The 22331-nt window shown below is 40.0% G+C and overlaps 1 protein-coding gene and 1 long non-coding RNA gene across 4 annotated transcripts in view; one reads left to right on the top strand and one right to left on the bottom strand.

The window, feature by feature from the left end:
• The window catches only part of ANKS1B (ankyrin repeat and sterile alpha motif domain containing 1B), a 448876-nt gene that overhangs the window by 327883 nt on the left and 98662 nt on the right, over positions 1–22331 (top strand).
• LOC115519479 overlaps positions 9224–22331 on the bottom strand; it is a 40944-nt gene continuing 27836 nt past the window's right edge. The window contains exons 3-5 of one of the 3 annotated variants that reach the window (XR_003970521.1): positions 21394–21504; positions 15524–15610; positions 9224–9340 (exon numbers count right to left, since the gene is read on the bottom strand). This is a non-coding gene — a long non-coding RNA (uncharacterized LOC115519479). The remainder of the gene's footprint in view (positions 9341–15523; positions 15611–21393; positions 21505–22331) is intronic. The other 2 variants (XR_003970522.1, XR_003970523.1) reach the window with 2 other exon arrangements.

Below are 22331 nucleotides of genomic sequence, written 5' to 3'. Positions count from 1 at the left end.
AAGAGAGAAGGGAAATGGTGTTTCATGGGAAGATGTAGTCTTTCCAGATGGGTACTCTCAACTTACTCTGATTCCTTTTTCCATATCTGCCCATCTTTATATTATTGGCAGATCAAGAAGAAACTGAAAGTCTGTGGGAAACACAGGCACAGAGGCCGAGGGAAGAAAATAAGTACTACATTTCTGTATGAGTTTATAAGGGCTGCTGTAACAAAATACCACAGACTGGGTGGCTTAAGCAACAGAAATTTATTTTCTGACAATTCTGGAGGCTTAAGATCAAGATTAAGATGACAGAAAGTTTGGTTTCTTATGAGGTTTTCTCCTTGACTTACAAATGGCTACCTTCTTACTGTGTCCTTACATGGCCATTTCTCGGTCTATGATGTTTATGTCCTAATCTTTTCTTCGTATAAGGACATCAGACAAACTGGATGAGGACCATCCTGACAACCCCATTTTTACTTAATTACCTATTTAAAGGCCCTATCTCCAAATACAGTCACATTCAGAGGTACTGAGGATTAGGGCTTCAGCATAGGAATTTGGTGAGGGTTTGGGGAAGAGACACAATTCAGCCCATAACAGTTTGTATTAAGTCTGTAGTAGTGTTTGAACCAATGGTATAACTGGTTTTCAGAATCACTGGACTTAACTAAAAGAATATATGATGAGCTGTTATCTGCTGAGCAAAGCTATTTAAATGTTTTAAATTTATTCTCAGTGTTACTATAAATACCCTAGATTTCCCATGTAGCTCCATTTAGAATTAAAATATTACAGAAGCCATACCTCATTAAACACTAAACTTTGTCCCTAAAGGCCCAAGACACATGACAGTGTATGAACCCTTTCAGTACTGCTGTGGAAGCCATATCACGCTTATAATCACTGATGAAATGACTATGCTTTAAATTGCTTAATCTAGTAATTTGTTCCCACTGTAGAGATAAATTCATTTATCTTTATTTAGATGGATCATTATATAGAATTTCAGTGTAGATAAGAATATAGTTTGAGAAAAAAAACAGCTTCTCAAAAATGTAACTGCTTCTTGGATCTCCTTTATGGAAAAAAAATTATATATATATTTTGTTAGATATGAAAGAATTTGAAATGTCTTTGCATTTTAGACACTCACAATTTTTCTAGTGTTGCCTGTGGTGGTCTGACAGGAAAGCTGTGTAATGATCAGAAGATGTCAATTCTAATTTTCACTGGGCCACTCACTCCTTCATGATTTGTGCAAGGCATTTAATTTTCCTGAGCTTTTGTTTTCTCCTTGGTCAAAAGCATGTGATTATATATATCAAACTTATTTCATATTTTATACTCTTGTGCATTTTTCCAGTGTAGGAATTATGTTGCTGAATTAATATGCAAGACAATGCTTAGATTTTAAACGTTAGAACTTAGTTTTAAACGTTAATATAAATCTTGCATTATGGTAGAAGAGAGAAAATTGTGGATGATAGTATTTATATGGGCAGAAAGTAAGAATGCCTTGCCAAGAAGGAATTGATTTAGAAAAAAATTTGAAATTCAAAAGGTGTCATATAAGAAACCTCACAGATCACCTATATTACATGAAGAAATGGTTTAAAAATTAGACCATTAAAGTCATTCTTAAGGTAAAGTGAAAAAGATGTCTTTGAGGCAAATTTTGAAAGGGAAAAAGACCTAGGCCCAGTTCAAAGAGGTAGGAGGAAATTTAGATCCATTGAGGAAGGAAGAAATGAAATGGTGACACCTTCAGTGCCCTTACCCCAGGTCTGAGTCATCAAAGGAAGGACACAGGTGAGCACAGAGGAAGTGTCCTCTTATAAAATCTCCCATAAGGGACCATTGTTGTTATCGTCATGCACAAGTATTTTGTAACCACCACTGGCTCCAGCACGGAGTTGAGCGCAGCACAAAAGAGGTCAGAGTCCTGCTCCTGCCTCCTGGATGCTGACGCAGATGCTCAAGGGTGTGATGGCTATCCAGACTGGTGGACATGGACAGCCAAGTGTTTGCGTTTGTTGAACAAGCCTTGTTAGTAGTGGGAAGTGGAACTCGGTTAGGGGACCACCACTTCCATTTCCAGTTAATTGGGGAAGATTGAGCGGATGGGGTCGAACAGCAGGGCCTGAGCCTGTTTGCTCATCATCTCACAGCTGGACTCACAGCTGCCCTAACATCTCCTCCCAAGCGCTCCTGAGCTCTGTGGCTTACTTAAATAGGAAAGAAAAAAAGAAGGAAGGATAGAAGGATGGAAGGGAAGGAGAAAAAGAAAATAAAGAACACATATCCCCCAAAAGCTTTTCTGTTTGGTTCCTTTGTGTCTGGCAAATGACTTCTGGGATAGCCACCTTTATTGGATTGTAGACCTGGCTCTGCCCACCCCTCACCCCTGCCTGCCCCTGAGGACAGTTGCCAACAGTCCTTTCTACTGCTGAGGAAGCGTGGAACTGGCTAGAATCAACATTTGTATGCTGACCCTGAAAGCAAGCAATAAAACAGTTAACATTTTTTTTTAGTATTTCTCACATGCTGGGTTTCTTCTAAGCGCTTTAGATGTGTTCTCATTGTATCTCCCTACCACCTCTAGAAGCTGGGGGCATTAGTACCTTTCTGTTACAGATAAGAGAAACAAAGGTGACAGCTCTTATAAACTCCCTGCAGAGCACAGGTGACCAAGCGAGGGCTGGGGCCCAGAGTGTCCTTCTTACTTACCTACACACAAAGTGAAAATGATAGGCAGAGCCCTGCTGTTGACAAGACTACTTTCTGGTTTTCTGGATATTTTAGCATATTCCATCATGAGCTCTTCACATGAAGCAGAAGGTCTCATTATGCCCATTTTACAGAAAGAAGTGATACTCAGAGGAGTTAAATGGCAATGAGTGGCTAACCTGCCAAACTATTAGAAAAGAAGTAATGGACAAGGTTTCTTTTTTGTTTTCAAACTCAAATTTCCCACACAAGACAAAAGTTGGCAAATAACCTATTTATTTGTGTGTGTGCATGTGCATGTGTGTGTGTTATTTTGTGCTATTTGTAGCTCAGAATCAGAATATTGTGGAACTTTAATTGGATTGATGGTTTTTCATCCTATTGAAGATGGTTGTCACAATTCTGGAAACATCTAGATATCTGGGATTTGGGTTATTTTAATTTTTATCAGAACTGGGAATTAAACACCAAAAGATTGGTCCCTGGACGTGTATCTTTGGGACGTAGCTACATCCAGGGATTCACAGCTCCTTTGTCATCCGGGTTGACACAAGTCTTGTCCTGACTCACAGTCCTTAAACTCCTCAGTCAAAAAGTTCTCTTCCCAGGAATGTTTGGATCCGTGACTCTCTCTTGCATGGATGAAAAGTGGGGCCAAAGGCAGAAATCTCCTCCCCCAGGCCTGAGTCTAGTCACTTCTCAGTAAATATTTATTGAGCACCGTGGAAGCCACCGAGGATATAACTAACGATGAAGAAAGCATGAAAATTCTCATCCTCGTGGGCATACACTCTGAGTGTCCTTGGGGACATGCCATGGGAGAAGCGGAAGGTGCAAGAATTACTCTGCAAGAGAACAAGCCACTGGAGCCACTGTGTTGTACACCTGAAACGAAGGTCACGTTGTATGTCAACTATACTTCAATTTTTTTTTTTTTTAAAGAGAGAGAACAAGCCTCTCTGGGACACTCTGAGTGGGGCTCCTAACCAATCATCTTTGTGCCCTTGGACACACTTAACATCTCCAGAGTCTTTGTGTTTTCCTTCTACAAAAGAGGTACACAGTATGTCTCTGAAAGGACTGTGTGGAAGATGAAAGGAAAGCAGCACATCAAGCTGACAGAGTGCCTGAGACATACAGGGTATGGAGTAAAGGTTAGTTCTCTTGCGTCACAAGAATGTTTTTGTTCCAGTACAGAGGACTTTCCTATCACAGTGCTCAGTTGGTAAGAGATTGGATAACTAGCAAGAAGTCATCGTAATAATTGCCCCCATTTGTCAAGCATTTATCATTCAGGACCAGGTCACATGCCAAGTGTGGCTACTATGTCAACCCATTTTGCAGACTTCTGCTCTGCTTGGGTTCTTCTCTTCCTTCCGAAAGATAAGCAGCACATTCAGGGAAGTCTGTTTCCTGTGTATTTGGTATTTTTTTCCCAAGAGACAATTAGTCATGCCATCAGTATTTGAGATAATTTGGGAAGCACTTTGTCTACACAGCCAAAGATTAATATCTGAATGCTCTATGTTCATTTAAAGCCATTAGATGGGGCACCTGGGTGGTTCAGTCAGTTAAGCATCCGACTTCAGCTCAGGTCATGATCTCACAGTTTGTGGGTTCGAGCCCCACATCCAGCTCTGTGCTGACAGCTCAGAGCCTGGAGCCTGCTTTGGATTCTGTGTCTCCCTCTCTGTCTCTGCCCCTCCCCCAATCACGCTCTGTCTCTCTCTTTCTCTCATAAATAAATAAACATTTTTCAAAAAAGCCATTAGAGGGTTTTTTGGTTGTTGTTTTTTGAGGACTTCTTTCCTGACATGTGCATCCTGCAAAAGATTTTGAAACTATGTCTCAGCAATATGCACCATCCATGGATTCTTCCACCTCCAGACAGCTGGATTCCTAGTCTGGAACATGAGGCAAGCCACTCCTGGGACGTTCCAAGCAGCCCACACCTAACACCAGTGTTCCCGTTCCATGTGCAGCCCACACTTGGCGCCTCTCCTCCAGCCCCCTCGGGCCCAGGGTGTGCTCTGCCATGAATTACAGTTTTATTTATCTGAGCCTAGGCCTTTTTCCCTCTAGAATCAGAGCACCCAGAGCTGCTGAAACATCAATGCAGAATGCATTTTAATCAGTGGTGTGAATGGAGACAAAAGGAGAAGACTGTCAAACTGAGGCATCAGGGGAAGATGTTCTAGCAGCTAAGAGAAGGTGGGCCCTCGGGAATAAAACACCCAAGTGGGATTCAGAGTCTGCTTCTAACTCAGGGGATGCAGAGAAGGCTTCACCTCCTGTAAATGGCAGCAGCATTGAGAGGTAATATCCAGAAAGAGAGCTGACTTACAGTCCAGGAGACATAATTTGCTTTACAAAGTTTATGGAAGGAATGAAGATGACAGCTGCCTTTTTCCTACTGGTAGTCGCTGATTGCATTTGGTCGTATTTCATTTTGATTCAGCTCCTTCCTGTCTGTATGATATTACCGTTACATTTTTATGCCATTTCAGATTTTCTTTTGTTGTCACATGTTGGAAATGGATTACATTCTGCTTGTCTGTGAAACCACAGAGATTGTTTTGCAGGGAGATGGTCTCACACTGTGTGGACTGAAGAGTACAAAAGAGATCAGGTGCCAGAAAAGTCTGTTCTTGAGATGAGGTTTATTGTAATGGCTCTAAGAGGGATCAGGGTAATCCATTTGACCCGAAAGCTCATCCTAACCCGTAGTGACAGGAACAGCACAAAACATTACCCGGCTTCTCTGGATGGCTGCCTTGTGGTTACAGATCCTGCTTCTGTAAGAAATCCCTTTTCACAGGAAGTCATATGCAGTTTCTACGTTTATTTTTTTCCTATCTAATCCACCTGTATAACCTCAACTTTCCACATGGGGATTATTCATAAATTCAACAAACGTTTGTGTAGCGCCTCCTATGTGTCTAAGCCAAGTGCTATATAAATATATATAGAAAAAAGCATGCATTCCACCCTTGCTTTAAACCTAGTGGAGAGACCAAGAAATAAAGAGACCATGGAGCCATGGTATGAAATTGCTGCAGCTTTGGTGGAAGCGTAGTGGAGGGGACCTCAACCAGAGAGAGGAGGGTCAGGAGAAACTTTCTGTAGGAAGTGACGCTATAGGGAGAAAGGGAGACAAGGGTGAGCTGGCCAGGCCATACTTCTTCCCAGGAGGAAGGTTGCACCTAGTGGCGAAGGAGGATTGAGAGAATGTTCCAGGCAGAGGAAGCAGCATCCACAAAGGCGCAGGGGCCAGAGAGAACACAGTATGTTCAGTGAATCTCAGGTCACATGGCCAAGCACCGAGCATAGGTGAAGCATGGCAAGAGATGACTCTGGAGCAGTGCACGAGGAGAGGGTCCCTAAAGCCTGCTTGAGGACCGGGCACCTTGTGGAAAAACCATCATAGGTACACTGGGGGAGCATCTCACTGGGGAAGCAGTAAGGCCAGGATAGTTGCTTCCTTTGAGCACCATAGAGTGTGGGGGAAGATACTGGCTTTTATGGCTACCAAAGTGAATAATGCTGATGGTGTAAGCTCAGCATGCTTCCAGGCTACCTCCAAGAATATAGACTTACTTTTATGTTTAAGATAAATCTGGTGCAATGCATGCACGGGTAGGCAATGAGAATATTAAAAGATATTTACCCAACCCTTTTGCATCATCTACATTACAATTAGCTTTCTGTCAAGATGACCATGGAAACAGAATTCACTAACATATGTACCTCAAGAATTTCTCCAGTTACCCATTTAGCATTTTATTCCTCACTTGCTAATGGGCCAATTTGTTTCTGTTCTGGTTTGTTGTCAGTGGTCCATAGTTGATATGAAAAAACAACACATTTTGTTTATCTATCAACCAAGTTGACATGACAAGAAGAATGACAGATTTTATTTATATAGAAGAATGCCCCTTCCCCTCCTCCTCACAATGTTGAACCTATACAACCAACACACTTTGTTCCTCACTTGGCTCATATTCTGAGCCATTTGGGTTTTACAGCCAATAAGGAACGTCGGCACTCTAATTTGCATGGCTTGTGTCTCCTATTCATCTTGCCTGTGGAGAGCCCATTAGCAGCAGAGGTCACAGAGGCTGGGGTCCCGCAGAGCTGCAGGAAAACCCAGCTGTTATGTTCTTCTCAGGTGAGAGAGGACAGAACCTCTTTGTTATGGTTATTATGGTCAATAAATATTTTCTAATAGGACGAGGGGGTGAACTACACTCTCCCGAGCATAAAAACTATTACACAGGGTGAGACTGGAGTTGCTTGTATCCTTGAAGGTCTTTGAAAAAGCATATCTTTATGACGACACAGATAAGTCAAGGACCTAAGAGTTTGGTGAAAACCCGCAATGTCGTGAATGGCTTTCAGACTGCATTGGAGGTCATGTTGAATGATCTGTTGGTTTTCATGTAGGAACTATGTTGGGTCATTAAATGCAACTGTCTGTGGTCAAGGTTATTATTTTGTACTGTGGCCAAAGAAAGGTCTTTGGGAACATATTCCTATCAAAAATCTCAGTTTGCACGTCACATTTCAGAACTCTAAATGAGTCTTGAATGTGTATTACTGTATATAAATAAGATGTAAAGCAAGATTGTTCTGAACGGTTTTTTGGTGGGGAGCGGGAGAGAAGGGGATGTACCTTATTGATTCATGCTTGAGACTGAGAGCCTATACTCTTTGGTTATATATTTTTTTCAATAAACAGGTTTTTTCAGACTGCCAAATTTGTTCCTATTAATCCATTTCCCCCAATATCAAAAAGTCAGTCATTGCTAAATGGCATTATTTGAGCAAAGGATTTTGTGTAAAAGTGTCTGCTCAGTTTTAATGATGAAATTTCATAGTCTTGTGGTTGTAAAGCTGAGTTCCTCCTACTAAAATAAACAACAATTACATAAAATGATCTCTCAGTTTTTCTTTTTGAATAAGGATCATAAGGATAGCTGCTAGCTGTCTTGAGCACTTACTCTGTGCTGCTCACTGTTGAGATGCTTTGCCTGTATCAGCTCATTTGATTCTCCTCCAAACAGTCCTTTGAGCTAGGACTTCTGAGTATTCCCACTTCACAGATGAGAAAACAATAGTACAGAGGGTTCCAGTAACCCTCCCACACTGCTGGGAAGCGGTGGGGCAGAGTCTGAACTCGGTCCGACTGACCCCACGGTCTGTGCTCTTGCACCATGTCAAGACCAAGTCATTAGTCTTACATTAAGAAAAGGAAACTTCGATATCAGCATAACCACCCCAAAATCTTATTACACCAAGGGATGATTCAAGCAATTTAGAATAAAAGAGAACTGACACACATTCTTAACCTTTAGAAATTGATACAGCAAATTTGTCTCTCAAAAATCATTACTGTATTTTTAAAAGAAAATTAAATTTAAAATATTGATAGCATTTTAAACATGTGGAAACAGGAAGGTCAGGATTTTTTTTTTAATCATCTGTCACAGTAGAAAGCTAACCTCAAAATGACATGTTATTTTATGTCACTCTTTTTCAAAGTGTGAATCTCAGATGCTGTGATTTGCAGGAAAAAAAAAAAGTGGCATATCAGAACTCAGAAAACCCAAGATTCACTACTGGCTTTTCTGTTAACTCTGGGTGACCTTGAACACATCACCCTCCGAGTCTCCGTTTCCACAAACTTAAAACCTTTCTCTTCCAGTAATCAACAGAGTTTGTGCCAGCTCTAATATTTTATGAATATCTTCAGACTAGAAATTAGTGCAGAACTTTTACATGCTGTCTTCGAATCAAAACTAATTATGTTCTTTTTTAAGATGATTCTTGTGGGTTTTATTTTTTCTCTTGATGAGATCAACAGCTGGGCAGACATTTTTTTTCAAACATTGTTAATTGGTCACATTAACTCTACCATCACAGTAGATCTTTGGTCATTTGCTGGAGATGGTAAGGTCTTCTCTTCCTCCTCCAGAAGACACTGTCAGATCCCGCACATAGTACAGAGCCATATGGGAACCATTAGAACAACAAGCAACAAGGATGTTCCAAGAAGGTCCTCCCAAAATTAGGCTCCAAGAAGGTCCTCCCAGAAAATTGATAAGAGAAATGCCAAAATCAGGATATGAAGCCTGATACAATTATATTAACAACATCTCCACTGAGAACTGGAAATTATGAAATAGCATAACTCCAAAAGAGAAGCTGTGTTAACCTTACTGAGAATTTTACCATAGCTATAGAAATGTAATGAGACTCTAATGTGAAGATATGGGATCCTTCCCACCTAACCTAACCCTGGAAATGAGAGGGGTTGGGAATGGGAGAAACGGTGAAGTGAGTCAGATCTGTCAGTGATCCTTTTTTTCTAATATTTATTTATTTGTGTGAGACAGAGATTTAGAGTGCCAGCAGGGTAGGGGCAGAGAAGGATGGAGAGAGAATCCCAAGAAGACTCTGCACCATCAGTGTGGAGTCCAACGCAGGGCTCAAACCCATGAACCATGAGATTGTAACTTGAGCTGAAGTCAAGAGTCAGATGTTCAACCAACTGAGCCACCCAGGTGCCCCTGTCAGTAATCCTTTTATGGACTTAAAACCACTCTGTTCCATTGCCCCTTCACCTCTGGAAAAAAATAAAAATAAATAAACAAATAAGTAAACTCATGTCAATGAAAGGGAAATGAAAGCAATTTTCATTGTTAGGCCCTTTAGTGGATAAGCAGCTTGAGGAAGTCTTTGCCAATGCACCATTGACATTGTGGTTTTCTTCTTCCTTTGATAGGCCTACAGCATCCTGCTCTTTCTTTCCCCTTCTAATTCTGTGCACATTTTAAGTGCAGGCTGTAGCATGCTTCTTTATCAAGGTGCAATTAAGACATTAGTATTCATTCAGTTAGCGCAAGGTGTGCCTGTATCTCCGAGGAGCAGAGATAGACAACAAGGGGTCAAACTTACTGAAATAAAAGTATGGCATCTTTTCTTAAATTTCAAAGGCCCTGAGTTTGGCATTTATGTGAAGAGCGGACATAGGACAGCATCAGCATACAATGAGAAATCCATGGTCCCTTTCAACTTCCTTTGTTCATAGACTATATTTCAGTGTGTGTGTTCAGCATCCAGGTGTGTTAGGACACTCAAGACTGTAAAAACTCATAGGTTTTTAAATCTTCAAGATTGCAGAAATTGCATGCATACATTAACAGAACAGGTTTTCAAAATCATCTTGGAATGAAGGAAAACGTGAGTAGCCTACAAGAAACATATGGTTCGAGCTGTTCATTCCATTTGCATTTGTTTCTGAGAGCTGTGCTTATTGCAGCTTATAAAATCAATTCAATTTAGCTTTTGCTTCTCTGTGCAATCAATTATTTTCTTTGTAATAAAGAAAATATGAGCCAAAAATATGGATCTGAAAATGTTTTTATCACAAGTCAAGATGTCAGTATATTGACCTAAATATAAGCAAGACTGAAAAGTCTCCTTACAGAAAATCCAAGATATTAGGGTGCTTTTTCCATTTTGCTTACGCGGATCTTAAGAAAAATGGAATATGTAAATGTCAATTGTTTAGAAGACTACACAGCCTATACTTTTACATCTCCTGGGCTGTATTGATCTAAATGTTGTCTCATACATTATCAATTTGAATTTGGTCAACTACAGTGCATTGCATAAAAGATTTATTTTCCCTATTGTTGCCACTGGAAACATTGAATCAACGTCCAAATTATACTTTTCTGATAAAATTCTTAATCTAACAAGTCTTTTCTGTTTGTTGTCATTCATAGCTTGACTTCTGATTCATGAATAATCACAACTCATGTGTTCAATCGCTATAAACTGTTTGTAATGGCTTCTTTGTAGCTCTTAGGTTTCTCTAATCTCCCCACAGTGAATTACAGTAGAACTCAATTCATTTGTTGGCATTATTAAATAGTTGATTAATGCCAGGTTTTAAATTGTTAGTCTTTTCTTATTTTTATAAAGAACTAAAATCAGGATTTGCTGTTCTTGCCAGAAATCAGTGAAAATTTTCAAAATATTTCTCTTTGAAGCCTTGGGCTCTGATACCCTCACATATGTGAATGTTTTATTGAAGTCATTTTTGGTGGCTTGAGCTCCATTCTTACTTGTCAGGTTAGAAGTTCTGGCATTAGACCCAAAAGCTCTTCCAGAACCCAGCCCTTCTTTTCTTCAGGAACCAAATTAGTTCACAGGAATGAGAATGTCTTCAGCAAAATGTATCACAACAAACTGGACCCAACATTTTTTAGTAAACAGAAAGTCCACGGAAATATGCATTTACTCACTTGCTGGAGATCCCAGAAAGAGATGATAATCCTACAAGAAGCCAGAGTCTTTTTAATATAATTGGGTAATATATGTTCCCCTCTTATTCCATGGGAAACAGATGCTGTGCAAGACTCACTTCCTGCAGGAAAACTAGCAGAAATGCTAACACTGTGTTTCGTTAGATCTGCCAGAGAGCCCAGTTAGATCTGCCAGAGAGCCCAGATAGGACATCGCAGTTTTCAGTGTGAAAGAAAAATCCCATCCCTGTTTTGTGGCTGTTTACTGCCGCGGTAGAGGGAAGGTCGGATTCCCTAGCAAGGATTAAGACAGAGTCCAACCCCAAACTGTTCTAGCCTCACTTCTCAAAGCACTGCTAAAAGAACCCTCTCTTCCATTCAACTGGCCAACTTTTCCTCTAAACACACCATATACAATCCAGCCACTCTCTTTTACTCTGAACTATGCCTTTTTGTTGATCCTGGAGCTTTCTTTCTCAGGCCCTGGGGATGGAGGGAGGAGTGCAGGGAGAAGGTAGGGGAGTGCCTTGAATTACTAACACTGCCCAAAACTGTCTATGCACCAAACACTGTCAGGAATCTGAATACAACTTAAAGTGTAACTATTGTCAGGTAGGTGGTCTATGATATTTTTTAACATTAAGAGGGGAAAAGACCATAGTGTTACATTACAAAATGTAGCTATAAACTTGTTTACCTACGTTTCCATTTGAACACTCTCATTTCATGAACCATTCATTTAACTTTCTGTTTTTAAAATTTGTATGATATTCTCACATATGATGTCCTTACACGTGTCCTCAACTGACTTGCAAATACCTTGAGATCAGAAGCCACACCTTCATTCATTTCCTGTGTACTGATCCCCATAAATAGCTCTTCAGCTTTTATTTTATGCTTACTAACCCTCTACCCTAGTCAGCTTCATTCATCCAATCAATCAGTGGCACCGACTTTCACCACACCAAGACCATGAAGGTAACTAGGCATTTTCTCTTAGAACGTACTGCCAGAGGGTAGGAGGAAACTTTTGGAGGTGATGGATAGGTTTATGGCATAGTTGTGATGATTTCACAAGTGTGTACTTATTTCCAAAGTCATTAAGTTATGTACATTAAATAAGCACAGCTTTTTGTATGTCAATCATGCTTCAATAATGTAGCTTAAAAAGAAAGAACTTACAGTTTCTCTATCTCTAGACATAACCAAGTAGCACCTAGACTTACCTGTGCAGAGAAACGTGTCTCTCCTTCACTCCAAAGCTAACCATTCTGTCTGTGCCCCAGGCCCATCCCCATTCTCCCTCTCCAAAACCAATCTGTTCTTCTCTCCTTGTAGCCTCATGGCTTCCTGCAGTGTCACCCCATCTCCCCGTGGTTGAGATCACTGTGCTTCTGCAGTATCACAATAACGGCAATTGTCTAGGCCTGGCTCACAGTATATCCCATTTCTGACTCATGCAGGTGTGTCAGTACTTAACATGCATCCCTTTTCCCTGTGGACATCGTATTTCACCTCCAAAACCTAGCTTAACATATCCTTGCCTCCAAATGTCCTTGGTCCTCTCAGAAAACTACTTTCCATTCTGTGCTCCCAAGACCTGTTGTCTTTGAATATAGTACCAATCACAGCCTGACAGGGTGGTGTGTTAGGTACACACATGCTTCCCCATTAGATTGAGAACTCATTGCATGCAAGGGTTATGTCACCATGACTCATTCTATCTCCATTGCATGGCTTTCTCATATAATTGACATTTAACAAATGTTTGTGGAATAATTATGCTTTCTTTCCTCTCACCAGGTAGGACTTGATAAAAGTAAATACTCATGTCATATCATGTCATTTGTGTTCTCAGACAGACTTTTTCTCTTGATAATGTGCCTTCCCAATGGTTCTTCTAGACATAGAAGAAAATATGCTTTAATAAGTCTTTTGGCTTTTCTTCTTTGTCCCTAGCTAGTTGCAATCATCTGTCCTCCTAGGCTCACAGAGATTATTCAGTATCTGCCTGTGGCTACCCTTCCCCTTATCCTCATCTTACACCACCCGACCCCATGTAACCTCTAGAAGAAAGAAGCAAATAATTGCACTGGCCACTGACCTCACAGTCATATTCAGTAGTAAAGCATAAGGAAAGGACAATATTTATTAATCCTGCACCAAACACATGCACGCATGTGCATGTTACACACACACATATAAATCATCTCGTTTTGTTAACATCAGTTTATATACATATAGTCAATACACTATGTGCTTTCAGTAGATCTATGAAGGAGGTATTACTATCATGTCCATTTCACAGATGCAGAAATGGAAGCTGGGAAAGGTGAATATCTTCCCCGAGATCCAGCTCTGAATATTGGAGCTAGGAATTAAACTCAGGTCTGCCTTGCATCAAAGCCAATTCATTCTGTTATGCAAACTGCTTCAAAAATAGGGGAAATCGATTAATATTAATGATTGTATGGCTTGTATGTGTGACTGTGTAGATTATTCATAGCTACACTGTATATACATCATAAAAATATAAATTATTTATTAAGCCATGATGTATAAGACCTCACATATGTTCCTAACTGCTGATATATGCACCTCACAGAAGAACATTATTCACTGGGGAGTTATTTATGTTTGTAACCTTCCTCTTAGAGGACACTCCATGATTCAGATAAGAAAATCAAGGCCCAGAGAAGAGCAGACCCTTCCCAAAAGACAGAATTCTAGAGTTCCAGAGCATCACCCCATCCTGGACTTCAAAGTATAGGTCTGACTAACTGCGCTTTTTGAAGAAACACAATACATCAACCAGTTTGTCTTTCAGGAACGAAGTTGACACTCCCCATAAGGATCCCAAACAACAGAGTAATTTGGAAGGGACACCAGGCTCATACAACAATGCCAGTTGTAAAGAGAAGACGGGAAAGACAGCAAAGGCATTTTGCAGATCAAAAATATTTGAAGACCTTGTCTCTGAAAAACTCACGGGCTGAGAGCCAGTTTTGAATTCCATATTCCCCCCTTCCCAAACTTTTCATACTGATTATATATTTATATAAGCAGTCCAAGATTTTAAGCCACTAGAATCCTAGAAATTATATACAGGTAGAATTATGGAGAAAAAAAACTGATTATTTCAGCTTTCCTTAATTTTCTTCATCTAGCAATACTCTACTTACTGAGCACCAGCTATGTGCTAGGTATTTCATATAGTTTGGGTGAAGAACCAGAAGCAATTATTTTCAACATCAAAAAATTAAATATGTTCCAAAATATGCTTCTACTTTCAAAAATTGATGAATAATCACATTAAGCAGCAATAAATGACGTGTGGGGATATTTAAGGCACTGAAGCCCTTCAGAATGAGCAGATCAGCAAAATGCAACACCAGAAGAACAGGTTTGGGTACTATAAATATGGCTACTGCATATTTCACCTCTCTTGACAACCATAGCAAGGATGTAGAATTCATGTACCTATCTTTAGAATTGTCAGAGAAGGTATTTACTGAAAAATAAGTAATTTGCAAGGAGGGAGTCTGTAAAGAGATTGTTTCTAAAGGGTAAGAACTGTTTAGTAGGATTGAAATAACTCAGTGGGAAATGGGTGAAATCCTCAATGACTATCACTTTAGTTAACACTGAGGAAGTAAAACAATTGTTCCCCTCATTCTGTTTCCAAATGGAAAATGCACCCCATCACTTTTAAGCCACCATTTTTACAACGCTCTTGTGCCATCCGAAGTGTATTCCTGATTTCTAAAAGGCGTGTCAGAAATACGTAAGAAAAGCCACTGCAGTATGGAACTTAGAATTCTATTCTAAACAGTCACCTGGCTTTGGCTCCATGGTAAAGAATGTGCAAGTGTTGAAATCTAACAGACCTCGTTGCTTGCATAACCTCCCCGAACCTGTTTCCTCATTTGTGAAATAGGGGATAATATCACTTTCCATACAGGTTGTAAGGATCTGATGTGATAAATTATGCATAAAGCCTGGCCTGTAAACTAGTTTTATATGGCTTTCCAGCCCTATCACTACATATCATCTACTCATTTTAAGTCTTAACAATTTATTTCGGTGGTAGAACTACAGGGAACAAATGCAGTTAAAGCACCTCTCCTGCCCTAAAATATGTAAATTGTTTCCTACAGTACCGTTTCCTGGAGTAGTTTCTCTTCCCACCCCCTGACACATTCCTGATTCCCCTGGCAGTCACACCACCCACTGAATGGTTCAAACACTTTCCTGGTCTACTTTGAGCAACTGTGAGTCCTTCTGTCTGCACAATTATTTTTACATGCCATACATATTTAATTAGGAAAGCACGGAAACTACTCCAGGGCTGAGGAATAGTGATGTTTGTGTGCTTCTCCTGTGGGGCTTGTGTGTGGACCAGTTTGGTTGACGTGTCTTGCTGATGAGACCAAAGAGGTGGCCTCCATCCACATATGAGCAAACCCGTCGCTTCATTCCTGGACCCGGATCGTAACTCAGCCTGCGCGTGGAATGAGATCCGCCAGGTGTTGGGTCTGCTGTCTTCCCGTCACTTGTCTTCACCATCCCCAGGTTGGCATTATCTGTTCGTTAGAACAACAAATAGGTTCTACCAGCCTGCAACATGCCAAGCCAACATGCTAGCGTGCCAGCATGCTAGGTGCTGGGCTGAATCAAGTCAACATGTACCCCTGCCCTCGTGGGGCCTGCAATCTAGTTTGAGAGGGAGACAACAGATAAGTGGACAAGCAAATATAAATTCTAAAAAGAACCATGTGAGAAATGAACAGAGTATGGTAAGGGGAGTGGAGGAAGGACCTACTTAAAGAGGGTGGCCATGAAAGGTCCCTCTGATGAAGCATATCTGGCTGAGTCCTGAGTGTATAGAAGGACCAAGCACTGGGAAGCGTGTAAACAGTGTAAGTTTCAGTGACACACAGGGAGCCCTCCATGCTGGGTGCTGTGGCTACTGTGAGACGTGAGAACGTGGCCTCTGCTCAACGATAGGACCAAGACACATTACCATACTCTCCCCGGGTCCTTGGTGGTATCACAAAGCTTCGCCCAGCACAAGGAGAAAGCACATCCCACCCAGTGACCACTGATGGCGTCACTCTCCATCCAGTGACCACCCCACCCAGTCCCCAAGGGAATTTTGTAGACACAAGTGGTATGAATGTAGGCTTATTCAAGAACCACACCTCTCTGAAAAAGCATTGGAAGCAGTAAAGTTGTAAACTGTGACTTTGGAAGGCAAAATTCATTCTTTCCCATACTTCACATCCAGATCTTCATGTTTTAGGTAAATTGACCCAGAAAGACAGAAAAACAACTCAATAAGCTCTCTCAACCATGGTTGAAAAGATGCCTTTGCCGGTCAAATGGTCCTAATACAGTATCCAGCTCCTATCACCTTTTGCACTTTTCTAGAATTCCTTAACGAGAATCTGACATATTTTCCTCTTGTTTTTTTTTTCTTTTTTTTTCTTTTTTTTTTTCAATATATGAAATTTATTGTCAAATTGGTTTCCATACAACACCCAGTGCTCATCCCAAAAGGTGCCCTCCTCAATACCCATCACCCACCCTCCCCTCCCTTCCACCCCACATCAACCCTCAGTTTGTTCTCAGTTTTTAAGAGTCTCTTATGCTTTGGCTCTCTCCCACTCTAACCTCTTTTCCTCTTGTTTTTTTTTTCTATCACTTTGTTTTTATAGAATGGTTTATATTTTTCAAAAGACTTTCACATCTTTTTTGGTTCCTCATAAAAACTCTGTGAATGAAGAAGACAGGTTTGAAGCATTAATGAAGCAGAAAGTTAACAGAACTTCTGCTTTGGTTTCTTTGCAAAGTATCCCCCCTCCCCAGCCATGAGTTTTCTGTGGAATACAGAATATACCTTTTTTGTTTTTTAATATGGAATATGTCTTACTCCAAATGTTCATTTTAACAGGGTAGGCAATATGATGGAGTGATGAAAGATACAGGCTTTGTGACGAAAAGGGATGGGTGTGTGTGTGCACGAGTGTGCATGTTTAATCAGGGCGCTGCCCCCCAATTAATATGCCATCTTAAGCCTCAGCTTCCGCCACTCACACCCTGCCCCCCTACCCCTGTAAACAGTGATAACAACGCCAAACTTGAAAAGGGTTTTGGGGCAGTAAATGAGGTAACAAGGAAAGCACCCAGCTCAGTGCCTGTGTGAAGGTGCTTTGCCCTCCCTTGGCCACTTTCTTTTTCCTCAACACTCAGGAGAGGCTGAGCCCAGCAGCTGCGTAAAGAGTAGTACTCACAGAGGCTTGCCTTCCCCGCCAAACCCGTTCCTCCGCCTTTCTGCAACACCATTCTCCCAAGCCCAGTTTTCTGGAGTCATCCTTAAAAAACCTCCCTCTCCTTTACCACCTACAAATGATACTCACCATCCCTGCCCTTTCTGCTGCCTAGACAATTCTCAGATCCGCTCCTTCCTCTCATTGCCATTCATTTATTCATTCAATGACTGTTGAGTACCTACTACCTGCAGCCACTACACTGGACTCTGGGAAAACAGGAGGGAACAAGCCTGAATTCCTGGCACTCATCCTCACTCAAATTATTTCAGTTTACTCGCCTACAGACAGTGTCTCCTTACTCCAGTCCATTCTCAGTATTGACATCAAAATTATTGTCCTAAGCAATGCTGATCTCTGATCTCCTCAATTCTGATATCATCCTTTGCCTTCTTTACAACCGTGACTGGTTTCCCAAAGATTTCAACGTGGTCAAAACGGCCCGTATTTACTGAGCCTGTACTATGGGCCAGGCGTTGTTTTAAGCACTTTACATGTATTGTCTAATTCGGTTGGAAGACCAAATTCCTTTAGAATACCCTTAAATCTGGCCACAGCCCACCCCCACCACTTCCTCCCCTGCCACTCACACATCCAGTTCTTCTTGCCAAAATCAATCAGATGTTAAAACCATACACAGACATGTCATGTTCTTATATTCTTGCATGCCTCTGAGCTTTTGCATGGTATTTCCTCTGCCTGGAATTCCCTTCCCTTAGTTTTCTACCTGGAAATCCAGCTCATCCCTGAAAGTCTTCCTCTGACACCATGAAATCATCTGCAGCTCCCCCTGGATCAGGTCACTTCTGACCCTCTGCTTTCATAACACTGTGTGTGCCCTACACAACCTTGCATCACTGACACAGTCAACCCTGGATGTGGATTTCTGATGAATACCTGAACACTACAGTCTGCATTGTTGGGCTCTCACACCACAACGTGACTCTCAGAACAGAACTGCCAGTACAGACCTGGAAGTGCAGGAGTGTAACAATTCTATCAAGGGCACAGGCACCAACTTTTATAAAACGTGCCGTGACTCCTTCATAAGCTTTCTTTCTTTCGTGTTTTGCACTTTAAGTAGCAAAAGTAGTAGAACTCCATGCTTGGTTAACATTGTTCCCTTATTCCGTGGAAGGTTAGGTCTTGGCTAGCCTGGGTGCTATGAAAATGGGGGCATCGGCAAGCCAGGCAGAGAGAGCTGGAGAGAAGCTTTGTTTTTCCCCTAAAATGTTGCCTCTCTGGTGTCCATCACTGCCGTTATGTGAAAGATAACTTACAAGCCTCCAAAGGAAGCCTCCTGCCTAAATTTAATCAAAGATCAAACTGACCTCTTGGAAAAGGAGTATTTGCTAAAGGAAGACCAGGCACTTATAATATTTGATGTTTAATGCCCAATTATCCATCTCCCCAAAAGTCACCAGTTCTGGGAAATATGACAGTCATCAGGAAGTATGGCAATGAGAAGCTCTTCTATTTCCTGAGATGAAATTCAGCAAAGACATAAGCAACAAAAGATGTTTAATGCTGACCTTTTGGAAATTGATTTTTTTTTCATTTAATTAAGATAGGGTTCTAAATAGTAAGTATGTCATGGAGTGTCTGTCTGTCTCATTTGGAAGTCCAGTAAATTTTCTGAAGGCATGAAGATTTAATCATCAAGTAAACTGAACTAATCAGACAAAGCTCATTTGTTCTGTTGTCTTCGTGATGCGTTCAGATTCCCCGGCTTCCTAATAAATTGCTTGGCGGTCAATCCAAATTAACCAGAGACATACATCTGTTTGACCTTGCATATAGACAAGATATTAGCCATGAAGCCATTACAAGTAATATATTCAACTTCCAACTTTAAACACTCTTGAATTTAAGCCCTTTTATATTGAGATGAATAGTTTATAGAACCTTTTCTCCCTGCAAAAATCCTCATAAATGAGGGCATTGTTAACTATTTTAAAATTAAACCCATCTTCTTCAGTTTCTACATGACTAGAGCTTTTGCAAATAGCCATGTAAATGATTACAAAATAGAAAAAAAATGTTTGAAAAGTTGCATTTTATTAAATTTCTAGCTAGATGTGATTATTTTTTCTCTCAAATTCACAATTTAAATTATTCAGTTTTTGGTTTGCCCAAATGCAGTCTTTTTTTAGGAAACAAAAAATAAGCTACACTTATGTAAGATTCAAGTGCTTCATAAACCACTATGTTAATAATACTTGTTTTTTAAATGTTGTGTGTGGAAAGGTAGCGTCTCTTTTCTCCCAGCCTCCTCAATTAGCATTTCTCATACGTGACATTTTCCTAAGAGACACTGCAGTTAAGGAGCAAAGAATCCTGCAATGATTTTTATGTCTGCTCATCGTTTTCCCTCAGGGAGCCTTCAACATGTTCTGTCCATGTTCATGAGATATAAATCTCATTTTTTATGAATCTTGGTAAGAGAAGAGATTAAACCTAAATAAAAACAAATACTGGGGCAAGGAAGCCCCTTTCATCTCAAAGAATTAAAATATGAGGGGCTCCTGGGTGGCTCAGTCGGTTAAGCATCCAACTTCAGCTCAGGTTATGATCTTGTGGTTTGTGAGTTTGAGCCCCGCATCAGGCTCTGTGCTGACAGTTCAGAGCCTGGAGCCTGCTTCAGAGTCTGTGTCTCCCTCTCTCTCTCCCCCTCCCCTGCTCGCTCTCTCTCTCACTCTGTCTCCCTCAAAAGTAAACATTAAAAAATTTTTAAAAAAGTAAAAGAATTAAAATACGAGGCTTTAATAGTTGAAACATCTTGCCTGAAATAAAGTTGGGAAGTTCCTGTAAAAGTTGAGATTAGAAAACAATCATTTTTTATAGACTAGAAGTGAACTTTGGCATTTAAAGTCTTCACTAAAAATCCTAAATTACTTGAATCCTCTAAAAATTGAACCAGGGATTTCAGGAAGATTTAATTTAAGCATGGTCGGGAAAAAAGGTGACATCAATACATATGATAGTAACATTGAGGCATTTTCATCATTAATTATGCATTTCATGGATTTCAAGTGTCCACTGTGTGAATAACATATTAATTAATTAATGATACGCCCATACTCTCATCATTCTAGGGCAGCATAAGAATAAATTACCAATTTTTCATCATATATAGTTTTTGTGTCCAGCTTAATGTTGTAATTATGTTGAAGTAAAAAATGAGTAATTCCTCACTGTGTGAAGGACATTATATGTAGGTAATGAGTTCAGTGACAATTGTACATTAAACTATTTTATATCAAATACTAAATCACTGTTTATTGCTTGATTTTCATTGGAGACTTATAAATTATAATGAATTATATTGGCAAGTGGGGATATTACTTTTGCATTTGATAGTTCATCATCTAGTTTTTAGAAAGCATTGTTCTTTTTTGCTTTTTTGTCTTGAGCTCATAAAATTGATCAACAAGCTTATAAACCTTATACAAAATAAATATACTGTAGTTCATTTTTTATACAGTATACCAAGTAGTTTTTTTTTTCTTGGCGCATCACTAATTTGATGCTATCATTTAAAGGTCTGTTGCTGTTGTTCGTTTTGAGATGTCTTTGTTTTAGTCTGGTCTGGTTTAGTTTTGAACCACCTTGTAATATACTACCTGCTAGGAATACAAAGAGAATAAGGCTTATTGCTGCCTTCAAGGAGATTTTTGCCTAAAGGAAACACATAAACACCTAGCTGTAGCTCAATAAGATAGGTGACAGGGAATAGATGACAAGGGTATTGGTAGAAGTTTCATCTTTCACAAAAGTAGTATTTGACTTGATCTTGAAATATTGAAAGATGTGTAGGGGTTCACCAGATAAAGAAGAGGTGACAGGCATTCAAAAAGAAGGTGTAGCTCATACGCCTTAAAAACCTGAAGGTAGTGTCCCACTTTATCACAGATTAAATGCTCTAATCCCCAAAGAATCCTCCATCCCCAGAAACATCACTTCTTTACATATCTTTACAGACAGCGTACAGCAAAGGTTCTCAGCTTATCCACGGCATGGTCAGCCTGGGCACTCACCATGACCGTTCCTCTTTGTGCCGTATGGGAGGACAGGACCAGCACCATCAGCAGCTAATGACTCCGTCTTTTTAATGACTCTGTTCTCCAGCCTTGCTGATCATGGCTGGCCTAGGCAGGGAGAAAATTAAAAGGAGTTTGCCACCCCCCAAAGGGTGATTTTTTTACAGTAAACACTCCATTAACTGGAACTTTTAGATAGCTGATATTGTCAGCCCTTGCTTTCAGTGTGAGAGACAGTGACAAACAATGACTCCTAGGCATGTATTAAAAAGAGCAAAACCTTCTGGGATGTTGCTGGGGCCAGTGTGCATTCCTCATCCACCTTCTGTGGCAGCACTGTGGCCCAGTGACAAATTGTCTTCACAGAGCCTAACTCAGACACCATGCAATATTCCAAATATCCACAAAAAAATTAAGGACAATCAATAAACTGCACTTAGGCAAGGGAGGAAAAGACTGTGTTTATATATATGTATTAGACATATATATATATTACATATAATATATATTTTATGTAATATTTAGAATTCTTCCTAAATATTTTATATACTATATATAGTGGATATATATATACACATATATACTTAGGAAGAATATATGTTATATATTATGTAATATTTGGAATTACAAATATTATATAATGTATATAAAACATTGTGTGTGTGTGTATGTGTGTATATAGATAGATAGATAGATGAATTCCAATAGGGATTCCAACAACGGTGAGGAAAAAAGTATCATTTGGCAATAAGGTACACTAATTTAAAAAATTGAATTAAGTGAAAATTTTGTATATTCTATATGCATATCATTTTACCAAGGTTACTTAACACACCACCTCATTATCTAAAGGTAATTGCGGCTTTATCTTGTAAATATTGCAGTATTGAACCACTAATGCAGCCCTTGGAAATTACCTTAATTAAAAAAAAAAA

Source organism: Lynx canadensis, chromosome B4 (assembly GCF_007474595.2).
Source record: "Lynx canadensis isolate LIC74 chromosome B4, mLynCan4.pri.v2, whole genome shotgun sequence".
NCBI lineage: Eukaryota > Metazoa > Chordata > Mammalia > Carnivora > Felidae > Lynx > Lynx canadensis.
The sequence above is the reverse complement of the archived record's forward strand: the minus strand, read 5'-3'. Positions and strand labels throughout refer to the sequence as shown.